Genomic DNA, 14522 nt, shown 5'->3' with positions numbered 1-14522 from the left:
AGAGGGAAACATAGAAAAATGTGAATTTTACATGTTTTTAAATGTGAGAAAAAACACAGGGAAATACCACAAAAACCCCACAAATACACTCTTCCCTCACAAATGTTATGGCTTATAATGAAAGGCTGAATCAACAAATACCATAGAGAAATAGTAACAGTTTTTATCACGAAATGGAAATTTCTGTAACCTATGCTGATGCAACAACTTTATAGATAGCTAGTCAAACACATTCCTACATTAGAGACAAACTCTACTATCTTTATGAATTCCTTTGGCATTCAGTGAAATGTCTTATATGATTTCAGTGTAAGCCTCATACAAAATATGTAAAATAGCAGCCTATCTGGCTGAATGCCTTTAATTATATGTCAGAGGAAACTTGCCTGTAAATGCTTATTAGCAGGAAATTGTGTGTGTAAATGTAGAATTCCACAGCTATTGTGTGTGCTGTTATTTCTGGTACCTCTGCAACTGAATGTTGAGATGTTAGATTTGAAATGAAAAGTACAATTTTCTTTCTTACTTTCTCAGATAGCTGTTTAACTGCTTGTGACTTCTCCCTGCTGGACAAACAACCACCCCAGCAGGAGCCTCATTTAGGACTCTATTATATGTGAGGTCTGTATACTGTAACATCATTCCTAACTACATTTAGAAAAACCTGTTGACTTTCCTCTTACATCTGCTCTTTTTAATGATTTGTATAGCTTCTCTGGATGCTGTTGCATTAAGGACAGTGACTTCCTTTCTCTCCTTCCTTTCCACGCTTGTGGAGTGAGATTTAACAGTCTTCCCTAGGGACTTCAGACTAAAGTTTTGCATTTGAGAAAATTGTCATGGAACTTGTCCTGCCTCTCCAATTCCCTCGGCTATCCTGTGCTAGTTTTAATCTTGTTGTATCTCGACTCAATGCATGTCAGCTGGGAAGTTCTTAGCTGAACACGTTTAGGCCACATTCCACTCTGATACAATGGTAGGAAGGTACAGACAAGCCAACCTGACTCGAGGTCATCTAATGTGGTATGTGTAGATCTCACTGTTGCAAAAGAACAGGTGAGAATTTGAGTTTTATGGCCCCTGCATGATCCAGAGCAAGTAAAGGACACAGAACAGCAGCTCAAACTCCTTGCGTTGGCTTATGTATGTGGTTTAGCCATGTCCTTTAACAGGGCGGACACAGGGTAAGGTCGCTGTTCTCTGCAGGGATCCAAGAGGTTGTAGGTATCGGGGAGCAGCATGTGTGGAGCTGCACCACCAGAGAGGCTGAACTGGAAGCTGAGGGTGATCCCAGTGCCAGCTGTGCCCTTGCTGACAGGGCAACATCTTGCAGGGTCTAAGCTGGGTGGGCACAGTCGGGGGCTGGGGACAGGCTCCAGTGACAGCCCCCAACACAGCGAGGTGATGAGCCAGAACTGGGGTCCAGCCAGGAGCAGCAGGAGACAGGGCCGCAGTGCAGGTCCCAGGTCCATCCACGAGGCAGGGTTGGAGGTAGGACTGGAGACAGACACTGCTATGACTTAGCTCAGGCAAGGACTGGGTGCCCAGGCCTGAGCTGAAATGGTGTTTCTGGGTCCATGGGCAGGGGTGTGGGTGAGGGTCCCAGGTGAGGCTGGTCAGGGCCACAAGGCCTGTTAATGCTCTCAGGACCTTGACAGCAGCAGTTGAATCGCTGGCCCTTTTGTGACTGCCAAGAGCATGAGCTGTGAATCACGTGCTCTTCAACTGAGAAATGAGCTGACCTACATGAGAGAGCAGGCACCAAGGGGCACATGCTTTACTGCCTTGTGGGGCATCTGCCACAGCCAGGGGCTTCTCACATACACTGTCCATTGCCCACCCAGAGCTGCCATTCCGTGCTTCCTTCCTTTCAGAGCTCCCAGTGACTTTTTCACCTATTCCTTCATGCCAGGAATTGCGTTTCCTTCCTGGCATGCAGCAAGAGTCCTCACTGCTCTGCTCCCTTTTACTATGCACAAAGTAGCTGGCAAAACCCATCAAATAACGCAGAACTCCAGTGGGAATGGTGAGCTCTGAATGATTACTGATCACCTTCTGGTCTTTGTAAAATGGAACAAGAAAAGAGCCAGAGTGAAAGAATGGAGCAACTAAAAGCTCCACTGGAGCCAAAACTCTCCGGAGATTTGGAAAATTCACAGGAAGTTTTAAACAGCATGTCACTCTAAGCCTGCAAGCATTTGTATTAGGGTGCCAGCAAAAGTGGAAATCAGTTAGAAGGTTGCCCTGTTTCTAGAATAGCTGTCTTTAAAGTGCTTTATGTGCTTAATCATTGCCGTGCAACTCAGACAAAAGGCAAATAATGCTAAAACTGTTAAATGGAAATCTGAGGAGTATGGCACCACACAACCAAAGAGAATGAAAAATACAAACTGAAGGTGAAACCAGAAAACAGTCTGTGACAAAACTAAGGCTGAAGAGCAATTTTTAAGGGCTAGATATATTCACAGTAAGAGACAAGTCTGGGAGTGGAATCAAAGAATTCTGGGGGGTAATACAGAAAATCAGAATTAACCCTTGATGAAACATTTTGAGTTTGCTAGACAAAGAAAATCAACCAGTCTACAATAATGCTACGGTCAGTGCTCTGAACTTGAAGACATCATAGAAAATCCAAAGCACTATGGGACACCTGAGGCAGAAAAGCATGCAAAGCTCAAAGTTTCAGTCCAGCAAAAACAACAAGTGGAACTGACATGTATTCAGCTCCCAGGTTGTTTTATGGGGAAATTCACCAATATTTTGATGGAATGGAAGACATGAAGGTTTAATGGAATGACATTTTGATTTGGGGAAAAACAGTAGCTGAGCATGGCTGGAGGCACAGAGCAACTGTGGAGACAACCAGGACTATACTGAAGAAATTCATTCTGTATAGTGGAAATAACATACCTGGAAGAGATATACCCGTAGATCACAATGAAGTTGAAGATATCACTAACATCACCCTGATAGATAAATAAGGAGGTACAAAATGCTTGAAATGCTGAATTATGGAGAGTTGCCTCTGATCTGCAAGATACACATATAGCCTTAAAAACACGTTGGAAAAACAAAAAAGTCAGCAAGAGCTCAAAAAGAGATCTTGCAAGATGAGATCATGGCTTTCAGCACGGAGCAGCCAGATGAGTGCACTCCCAGCCCAGCTTGCTAATTCAGGGCAGAGCTTTCAGTCTACGTGTGTGAACACCTGCAATGAACAGCTGGGCTCTCTAATACAGCTCTGACATCATTTCAACAGTTGTCATCATATTGGAGGCAGGATAAAGCACATTTAAGATGGGTATTGCTATCGTGCAACTTCAGAAACGGTAGAGAACAGAGAGTAGAAAGATGTCTAGGAACCAGCTCTGGGATGGTTTTTGGCAACCTGTATTTGCAACTAGAAGCATACAGTTCAATCTGGATTAAATAGTCTCTGCTTGGATGGTGGCTTCCCTTGTCTGCTGTCTTTACCACAGAGTAATTTCCTTTGATCAGCTGGGAGGAGGGTGTCTGGCAAAACCAGTGGTATTATTTTGGTGTCTGATTGTCCTTAGGTTCAAAATTGTGCTGATGAAAGTATGATGTAAGGAACTGCAATGTTCAATTGTGAGAATGGCACAGAATCTCAAAGAGCTCAATAATAATTATAAATATTTTTTGAAAAGGGCTTAAATGGACATGCTTTCAAAATCCCTTTTCATCTGGTGGCCTGATGGAAAGGCTGGAGAATCTGGAAAGCCACAGCACCTCTGCTTCAGACATCCTGTAATGGGTTGCTTCGGAGTCAAGATCCCTAGGGATTTTGAAAATAAGGGCTGCCAGTAGCCATGTTTGTCTATGAAAGGTTGGGAGAAGGCTTCATGTCTCCCTAGCAAGAATTTTCTTTAGAATTTCCAAAGAACTATCACTTTCTTCCGAAGAATTACCTCCAATGAGTGGGCACTTTCCAACACTGTTCTTCCAGGTGTTACCTGAACTAGAGAGTATGCTTTTAAGTAATGTCCAAAATGAGAATTCAAATTATCTTTGAATGTTATGAGACTGAGGTAGGCTGTAACTGTATGTAAATGCATTTCTTGGTGTGTGCACGCTCTGCTGGAGGTCTCAGTGAACTGGAAGGCAACTCATCTTTGGAAAGCCAGAGGATGTTTCATTCCTAGTGGAAATGCTTCAGGATCTTTCAATAGCTCTCAATAGGCTACCAGGGAGGCAGAAACTGCCATAATATAGACAGTCTTTTCTCTTGACATGGTGGGAACTGTAAAGCCATTGAGTTGGAAAGTCTTGCATATAGGGGGAAATTATCAGGCACAGCCATGGAACAGTGGGCTTTATTTTCCTTGTACTGGCAGAAAACTGCAGTGGAAGGAACTGGAATCTGTCAAGGCCTCTCATGACTACCAAACAGGTAATCAGAAATCCAGCTCTGCTCTACTCATGATAAGAACTTAGTAGGAAAATCTGCATGACCTAGCTGTATATCTTGTTAGACATCACAAGAATTTACATATTATGCTGTACATTCATTTCAATATCAAATTTAAAAGGGAAACAATCCTCGTACTGTCTTACAGTTCTGAAAGCTACCCCCGATTGCCATGGTGCTGCCCACGTTGTGTTCTTACTGCATTTTCAGACAACTCCGCTCTGTCTAGGACTAACTTAGACTGCTGCATGGTGCCCCTAGAAGAAACCTCTTTGCCCTTTAGCTTTGAATTTAAGAACATTTGCATTGTATTGAACCTGTTGATTGTATAAAGAAAATTAAAAAGTGAAAGTGATCATTTCTGTGAGGTGGCCAGGAAACACTGATAAGTGATGAATTCTTGTAGTAACACTCTTCTGCTTTGTGCCCAGACTTGGCAGTAAAATGAGGCTAGAATTAGCCTGAAAATATCTGTTCTGATGTCGTTGTAGTTACACCACAAATGAAAGCAGCCTATCAGCTGCACTGGAGTTGCATTAGACATGAATCAATTTTTATATATATTGATTAGCATGAGGTCATGATCTTTCCATGAATATACACTAAAACTTAAGAACTCTAAGATAAATTTGAAGCATAGAGTCAGCCAAGAGTATAGATATGACAATTTTAGCTTATATTAGCAAGTGATAGTGTTTTAGTTCAAGAAGACATCTGCAATATAGTTTTATTTTTCTGTTTTTCACAAAAAGTTCAACACATCTTGTGGGAAATATACTAAGAATGTTCCTTATTAATGATTCATCTGTGGTGAATATATTTGTCTATTGATCTTATATTTTACTGAAGTCTTTTTTGTTTTCTTTGGTGAGAGGTAAAGAGAGAAATTTTTACTTGCAGCTTAAAGAGCTAAGCCTGTATTTACATTCAAGAGAAGAAGTGGAAACAATCACTTATACACATTGATGGCAGTTTGAGTTTAACTATAGATAGCAGTGCATTGAGACCACCATCAACAGCTTCTGCAAAGAAAAATACTGACTGAAAAGAAAATGCCACTTTCCAATACTGCAAAGTATATCTAGAAAAACACTACCTGATGTTGTCTACTGTGTTGATTATTGATGCTTAATTTGCCCGGATACATTATCTGATAGTTCAGTTGAGGTCATGTTTATTCTTTTGTTATACTGGATATCAGTGGATTGCAAAACTGACAGTGAGCCCCTCTAATTGGGACTGTACCAGTCACTTTGCTTTTCCAGGAGCCAACAGAGCATTATTCTGTACGGAAAACTACAAAAATTGCATGGGCAGTGGGTGATTTTGTAGCCAGAAATGCCTAAGTCCACTGAGGGCTTTGTGTGGACTAGAAAGCTAGGGCATCACTTAATCTTGAGTTGTTTAACTTCTCCTCTGGTAATCACTGTCCCCTCCTGTTATAATGCAGGCATACTGCTGTGACTCTATTAGCTGTTCTCCCTGGAATTTCACTACAAATGATTGCTGGAACAAGCAGCATGTGTGGGAGGGGAACAAAGATTTATATTGGAACAGGATGATGTACTCTGTAGGGCTGCCGTTGCTAACAGTATCTGCTCAGAAATTAGGTGTGTTATTTTTCTCCTTTTCACGGGCAAATACAAACAAATTCAGCTGTGGTATTCATTTGCAAGATCATTTGCTAAATATATAATACAGTGTATATTTAACATATATATTTTACATATATATTTTAAATCATCATTAGAGAGTTTTTGTTTCCTTGTCATTTAGCATTTGCCTTAACTAGAGGTTACTGTTAAATTCCTGTCCCGCTAGCTATACTTTCTTAGAGGTATAGAAGGAAGAGCTGGAAGATAAGACAATTAGCTGATATGGGCTAGCAACTATCTCCCAAATGCATAATTTTACCCCAAGTATATACAATGCTTTTGCAAGCCTTGTTCAGACAATGCTTCCTCTTCAGATAGTCACTGAATCCTTTATACTTTTCCTGCCCATCTAATCTATATCTTTTTAATTCTGACCCCACCACTCAATAGGAATCTGCTCTTGCTAAAGGTCACTAAAGTCTTCCTCCTGGGCAAATCCCAGAGCTTCTTATCTGGTTTTATCATCCTCTGGCCACTTTCGATGTTACTGGTCTCCTCTCTCATAAACCATTTGCTTTCTGGCCTCTCTTCATTTTCCTTTAGCTATTTCCACTGTGCCTATGGTGTCTCGGTCACCATCTGCTACATCTCTTTTACCTACATGTGTCCCTGAAGGCTTTGCCACTGGTCTCATCTCTTCCTGAATTTATTCACAGGACAACTTGTTAAGGCTTCCAGTTCTGAAGCAACTTCATTGCAATTATCAGATTGTGTATTTATATTTCCAAAAGGTTAGAGATGAGTTTTCCTAACTTGTTTATTTTCATTTTTGGGGATGAGAAAATGAACAAAGGGAGGGAAAAAAGAAGTGGCAACACTATCAATATAACTGGACACACAGCTCATGACATTGTAACAGCTGAAACCATCACTAGTTCACTTATACAGGAGACCTAGGGATAGAGAAATTCAGAGCAAAACAAGACAAAGGAAAGACAGAAAACCAATTGCAGCATTACAACATAGAAAATGTGTGTTAGACTGGAAAAAGTCTTATTTCACAGTTATCATAATGAGAATAGCTATAGATTTCTGTAAGATTATTACTGCTTGCTGAAAAAAGGGTATGAAAAATGTTATGACATTTCACAGTAATTATTTTTAAAACATCCACAGTATTTAATTAAGAATGTTGAACTTCTCAGATTTTGCAGCAACAGTAAAGCATCCTATCTGGATGTTCTCTGTTTTGTTCAGTTTTTAGTCTTACCCCTTTTTTCTTTGTAGTTACTCTCTTTAGTTCTCTCCCACTTTATTCTACTTCTGCTTTGGAAATATTAGGGGAAGCTGGGAAGATGGAACCAAAAAGGTAGCAAGACTTTGCGATAATCAATAATGGAAAGACAAAAAGGAATCCCCCAAATGTATGTACTTTTTTTAAAATGTCACCAACCAGCTGAATGCTTTGCTTCTGAAAGTTTGAAGCTGGCCCTGCGTTGACTGTGTGCAGGGGGACTGAACCAGATGACCTTCCAGACAAGTTTATGCTATTGTTCTAAAAAGCCAAAAGAAACCTAATTTTTTAAATCACCTTTTCACTAGCTTTTTCATTTAAAGCCTTTTAAAGAGGTTTTGCTGACTGTTTAAATGATTTCTTTACTGAGATAATTTTATTTAGCATTTGTTTTCTTCCTCCTCATTCAATACAGCATCCAGAGCAAGGTATGCTTCTCACAGATCCATTGCTTCCCCTACTGACAATGATCTGTCACTTGTGTTTTCTATCAGCTATGAGTATGAGAAATGGGATTTTCACCCACAGCTGGATCTGTCCTGTGGAAATTGCTCTAAAGCAGACATAAAAATGACTATGGGTTTAATCTCTTCAGTTTAACTTCCCTTAGCAAGTTTCATACATACACATAAAAGCCGAATCTATATGCCATCCATGTTTCTTTCCTACAGGAAGCACATCTAAGGAAATGGTTATTATTATTTCTGTTTTTAAACTTATTTGGTTCTCAGTTGTTATAGTGAGTGAGACAAATATTGCCTATATCTTTGTCTGAGATAGGTAAGTTAGTCATAGCCTATTTGTATAATGTAGCAGATACTCTTTGCAATGACTAAGATCAAGTATTTTATTTTTCCTGTGATGCTTTCTATAAGAATGCAGTCATACTGGAATCATTCATTCTCAGCTTTTGCCCAGCTTTCTGTTGCTGAAGGTGGAGGTATAACATATATAAACAGCAAAAGCAGAATTGTGTTGTTAATGCCTATGAATTTTACCATGGATTCAGCATTTGCTGCTCAAATCAGGCCATTGCCTGAGATTCTTAGAAATATATTTTGTCTTTTAAAAAGAAAGGTTTGGAACAAAAACTCTGCAAATATAAAAGGTAATCTCTCTCCTCCAGGAGGATCTCAAAACACCCTGCAAATTTACTGTTTTAAAATTCTCATTTTTATGTCAATGTTTTTTGGGAAGCCTTACTGGAAACAAAACAAAACAAAACCCAAATCCAGGAAAATTCCAAACAAACTGGATCCCCTTTTATAACCAACAGGAGTTTTGACAGATCTGCAGAAAAACTGACTTTTGAAGCATTACATTAAAACATGCCTTACTAATAAGTTAGAGCCTTCTTTAAAAAAAAAGCTACAAACAGATGAAAAACTACTCCCGACTCTGCTTAGATTTCTGAATCTTATTATTTCTTCTGACTACTTTTGGAAAGTATTTTATCGCGATGAATTGTTATTAGCAATCTGCTGGAGCTGAACTCTCTGTTGTGACAATTTCAGTGTTTTAATTGGCCAATTTGAAAAAACAAATGCAACATATATTAACCCTGTCCCATCTCTGTACCCTGCAGAAGCACTGCTCATTTGCTTTCTGCAGCCTACAGGGCAGAGCCAGCCCTACCTTACTGAAACAGGGACGTTCAGTTCCTCCAAAACACCAGCCAGAGGTGGAACAGGAGAAAGGTATTCACACTGCAGCCTCAGAGATGCCCTGCCGGTTTTGGCTGCCTCCTACAATCTGCTACAAATTCTCAATTTTCGTCTTAAAATAATGCTTTTATATTTTTGTAGTGGGCAATTACAGGCATCACAGATCACAGGAAAAACAGATGTGCTGCTGACCAGTTAACTTAGTCTTGCAGAAAACTATCTACAGCCAAAGAGCACCAGATGGCAACTTACCCGTGTTCCACTTCATTACCTTAGTAAGGTGTGAATGGCAAGGCTTGTAATATGTACCACTTAGATGCTAATGTTTTTAAGCATAGGGCATTTCTTTCTTTTTTTCTAAAAACAAAGTAACAACTAATGCACACCTTCACATTTGTGACTATTGGTCGGAACAGCTAAAGCCATGAACGCAAGAAATACAAAACCAAGCTTTCAATAACGGAGCCTCTTAGGTTATACGGTTCATACAGTAGGTAGGGCAGGACTCTGAGCTCTGTGGCATGGGTGGAAAGGTAATTCCATTACTGTGGCATTAAAATCAACTGCGCTGCACAGTTGGGGTGGTGGTGGGGAAATCACTGGTGAAATGGCGAACAGGGGGGGGAACAGGCTTGTTACTCTATTCCTTTCCTCTCCCACCCTCTGAGCAAGTATTAATTCTCTGAATTCTCTATTAGAGTTGTTGCAGAGTAAAAGACCAGCTGTTTTCAGTGATTTCTTAGAAATAACCACCTGAACAAAATAATTAGCGCTCATACACAAGATCCTCAAAGGTTCTTTGTTGCCAAATTTTAGGGAGCAGGGTGCCTCGAAAAACCTTTCAGTGTTTGAGCTTGAAAGGAAAGAGGCTTTAGCTATAACAGTGACCTACTGTCATCTACTTACCAGCTACTGATACAACAGACTCTTCCCAGTACAGAACCTAATGACTAGGAAAAAAATGCTTCAGCACATGCAAAACAAAATGAAACAGAAGATGTGAAAAAATGGAAAAAAAAATGAGTAATCTGCAAGTGTTGAATATGAACGCTGAATGAACAGTCTCCAAGGTTCTATTATATTTCACACTGATTTGTTCTAGGAACCCATATAATAAATACTTCAGCAACATGTGTTAGCCTGGAGAAACAAGATGTAGACTTACTGGAACTCATCAGTGAAATTACAGAGATCTTGGTTGAAGTGCTTGTAGGATCTACTTCAGTTCTTATTTCTAGAGGATTTGCAAAAATAAGTGAGGACAAAATGTCAAGCATTCTGCCAAGATAACTGCTGAGGTAGTCTCTGGGAAAGGCAAATCTACCTAGCACATCTACACAAGTCTTTTCATTGAGGTGTGTAGAAACACGTTTGGTACAAGGGCATACAACTCCCATGGCTCCACTTGCTAAGAACGCACAGTCACCCACAAAAACCACAGACAAAGAAGGTGGCGATCCCCCGAAAGTGTGGGTGGCACACAGCTGAATTCAGCTAAGTGCTACGTTCTTTTTACTCCTGAAAGAAGAATCCTGGGCGTACCACTGTCACTTCACCATCAGATGTCCCTTCACGAATGAATTCCTCCTTTGGTTTTGTGGGCAAAGGGTCAGGCGTGTACACTTCTGCATCACAGGTGGTTTCAATGCATTTTCAATGCTGTATTTCAGCTTCTTTGTCCGATGACAATTGCATGAAACTATGGCCGTACTTTTCTCATAAAGATTTCTTTAAAGTGTATAGTTTGCTGTATTATTTAAAACTGTCTTCTTCCAACTGTGTGATTTCGTAAGATAATGTCTTAAACCATCCAAGTTATCAAGTCTGCATGCTTGAAATTCTAGTATTTGCAATGTCTTCATAGCAATAGGTATGCAAACTTAACACATTATCATATGGAGCCTAAAAGTGTATTTCCCTGCCTATGTGAATTCTTCCCCCATATATCTGTTTTTTAGTGAATCCTCTGCATGATTCCCTCTGTATTTTTGTGAAACAAGGTGGTTAGTTATTGAAAATGAGGAGGCTGAAATCTCAAGGTATGCAGTTTTCTATGTTGGTAATAAGTGGCATGAAAATTATTTAAAAAAATATAATCACTAATGGAACAAAAAGTTTTAAAAACTGTCAGCTAATGGTACCTTCCTTCAGGCATCCCTAGAATTAAGTATTTTTGTCAATTATTTAGTAAGTGCCTAATTTGCTACTACTGGGGAAGAAAATTACATGGTTGCTTCTAAATTATTAAACAGTATTTTGATGGCATTGACAGAGCAAATAGCAAGATATTGACCAGAGTCATCATGCTATAGACAAATTCTTGTAGTTTTCCTTTTTATGTGAAACTGAAGAGAAAAAAAATGTCATTAACTGTTATGATCTATACGTGCAAACTGATTGGATGCTATGCCAAAAGTTCACCTTCCTTTATATTTTGTTGTAGAAAAATCCTTATAAATTAGTCATTCTAAGAAAGCATTTAGAAGAACTTCACAAAGAAACTTGATTGTACTGTACAGACAATTTTCTGGTGTTTACAGAGTTTTTGCTCTTCTGCTAATCATTGGCTTCAAGGTCTGTTTTCAGACATTTGAAAGAGAGGTATGCAGCTTTAGTAGCATTTGAATAGAACGGTACCCAGATTTCAGACTCACTCCAATTCTACTGCCTTCTTTAGGCATCTTCCTCAGGAAAGTTTATTTTTTCCAAATTTCAAACATCCAGCAGAGCATTGCAAGTATCACATATGGAAATATACTTGTCCAGAGAGCTCAAGGGCGAGTTCATGATCAGACACATAGCCCCTGGTTATGGGCGAAAGGAGAGGGAAGGGCTGCTCATAGTGCTTGGTGGAGATGAGTGAGGTTTTCTCATTGTATGTAGGTTTCTACAATATTTTGTGAGAGGGCTGGGAACCGTCCTCAGAGTGGCATACGCCTGTGTTACAGAGGGGTGAGAGATCCAGAAGAGAACAGGAGGAAAAGATACTCACAGAGGTACTGTAGTGTTTCTTTGAATTCGTACATCACAAAACCTGTCTCAACTTAAGTTTTTTTAAGCAAGAAATATTTCAAGAGAAATTGATGATGTTCAGACAAAGTCCTTCCTTCCTGCAGCTTGCTAGCATTTCTTCTAATGCTTTTTATTCACATTATAACTCATGAAGACTAGTCCAATTATCAGCCTGTAGCGGTGGTCCTTAGAGTTAAGACTAGACATCTGAGGAGCCAAAGTATCAAATCAGTGAGAACCTCAAGCACGGTAGATGAAAGCAATCACAGATGGAAATGGATGAGAAAGAAAAAATGGCTTTAGAGAAAAAGAAACCAGAGTAATTAAGAGCATGGAGTATAAATTCAGCAACAAGCAGCTGTCTGGAAATGAGCACCCACAATACAGTTGCAGCCCAAAAGCTGATGTACCTATATAACATCTGGCTGCTTGTGCTACTGGAATTTGTAAACCTCTCTCACACTCATTGCACACGCGCATCCTCTGTGATAAATTTCTAGATCGACCCCCAAAATGAAGGGGAAAGATTAATCAAAGATGCGTCCGAATAAAAAAAAAAAAACATTAAGTTCCTGTTTGAAGACTGAATCAGATACATTTAAATCGTTCCTGACTGCTTGGATAGTCTTTTAAGCATACCTATCCTCCTACCTTAACCTGAGAAAGATTTTCCCTTAACATCTGATCTAACCTGTTTTGCTGCAGGTTAAGCCTGTTGCTTCTCTTTCTATCAAAAATGAATTGCCTCCAAGGCATTTTTAACCTGCATCACATTTAGCATCCACTGAGCTCAAAACACTTCATGGATTGCTCCTGTTTCCCTTGAAGTCAGTGAGAGTTTTGCCGTTGAGAACAGCACAGATTTAACTAGGCAATCATCTCAGTGCTTCTGAGGGATGCTCATTTTTCTATTTCTGTTACAGATATGTGCATGTGGGCATGAAGAATGGGACTAATTTCACCTTATGTTAGTGATTTGGCATCCAATCTGAGCTAATCATGTAAACTCCCTCTTAAAGTTGAGAGCAAGAGGAGGGGAACATCAGAGGACAATTCACCCTTGCTATCTTAGCATGCGGTGTCTCCCTCTCTGTGAGGTTACTATCCCTCCACGAGCATGAAATGTGACATCCTACTTTTAGATAAGAAAAGAGCAGATGTGATGAAGTCTATTCACAGTGATTATTTCTTTAAATGAAGCTGCAGCTGCACGGAGTATTGGACTAAAAATCCTTACAGCTAATGAGTTGTTTTAGCTACTAGACTCTGCTAGTGTGGTTGGGATACGGGCTCTAGAGAACTCATCCTACTCTATAATATTAACATAGAAGATTACATTATTTTCCTGCTTAGACTTTTTTTTTTCCTCCTGCTTAGATTTTTTTTTGTTCCTCCACATCTCCAAGGTCCCCATCAAGTAAAAATAAAGACTAATCTGTGTAACATGCCTGGTAAGATCCTCCATGCTTGACCAGAAGGCTGCAATATTACTCTGGTGCTTATTTGTAACAGAAATGCTGCAGGGAGTCATCAGTGAGGTTCACTGAAATCTAGAGAGAGAAATGTCTCCTGCTGATGTTAAGTCCAGCGTTATCCTGAATGATTTTCCCAGAAGACATTTAGTCTATGAAATCATCAGAGAAATAAGGATTAGTCAGGCATTCCAGAAGTGTCGTCACAAGCTACTTCTGTGGTAGCTTGGAAACAGCTTTCTTCCTCCATGGATGTTGATGACCACATTGAAAAGCTTAGCTTGACCCCATGTAGAAGATGAGAATCAAGTCCACCAAACTAACACTCAAACTTGGCTAATCACATGGGACCATCATCTTTGTTGACCAACTGTTTATAAAATATGTTACCTTCAAGATTTGAATAAAAGAATCACCAGAAATAGAGCTAAAAATTAATATTTTTCCTAAGTTCAGCCCTGATTGAGAGATCTTTATGAGAAAGCCAACAGTACTGTAGCATAATTAAAATGGAAGATAACTGCAGAATTTCAAGTATGAGTTCCAAAATTTTAAAAAGTGATTTTGGAGCTATTTTTGGAGGGGGATTACAACTGAAAAGGATCTAATTTTTAAAAGAACAAGCCCTCTGATACAGCAGTGCTTAGTAGTTCGGTGGACTAGGCTGCTATTGAGTGTTCAGTCAGTGCCAAGGTACCTTTTGGTGATTTTGTTCATCACTTCCTTCCACTTGCACACACAATATTTTCATTTGATTAGTGGTCTCCAACTGTTTTCAAAGATCCTGCATGGTGTACCAGCCAGCAACATTCTTCAGAGAGGTTTTAAAGAGAAAACTCTCTGGGAGTCACTTCCTTCTTATGGAAAGACCTAAGCCTGCACTGCAATTTTACTTTCATGAATATATTCGGGACCAATCCCTCCCATTTCAGTGCACTCTAATCAGGTCACTGAGAGCAGCATGGTTAGAGCCTCTCCACTCTCCTGAACAAGGTCTAAAGCTGCTGCCCAAGCATTAGCTACTGTAACTTCTCTCTTTGTCTACTGGAAAAGTCT

This window comes from Dromaius novaehollandiae, chromosome 2, assembly GCF_036370855.1.
Source record: "Dromaius novaehollandiae isolate bDroNov1 chromosome 2, bDroNov1.hap1, whole genome shotgun sequence".
In the NCBI taxonomy this organism is placed as follows: Eukaryota; Metazoa; Chordata; class Aves; order Casuariiformes; family Dromaiidae; genus Dromaius; species Dromaius novaehollandiae.
Note: the sequence above shows the minus strand (reverse complement) of the source record.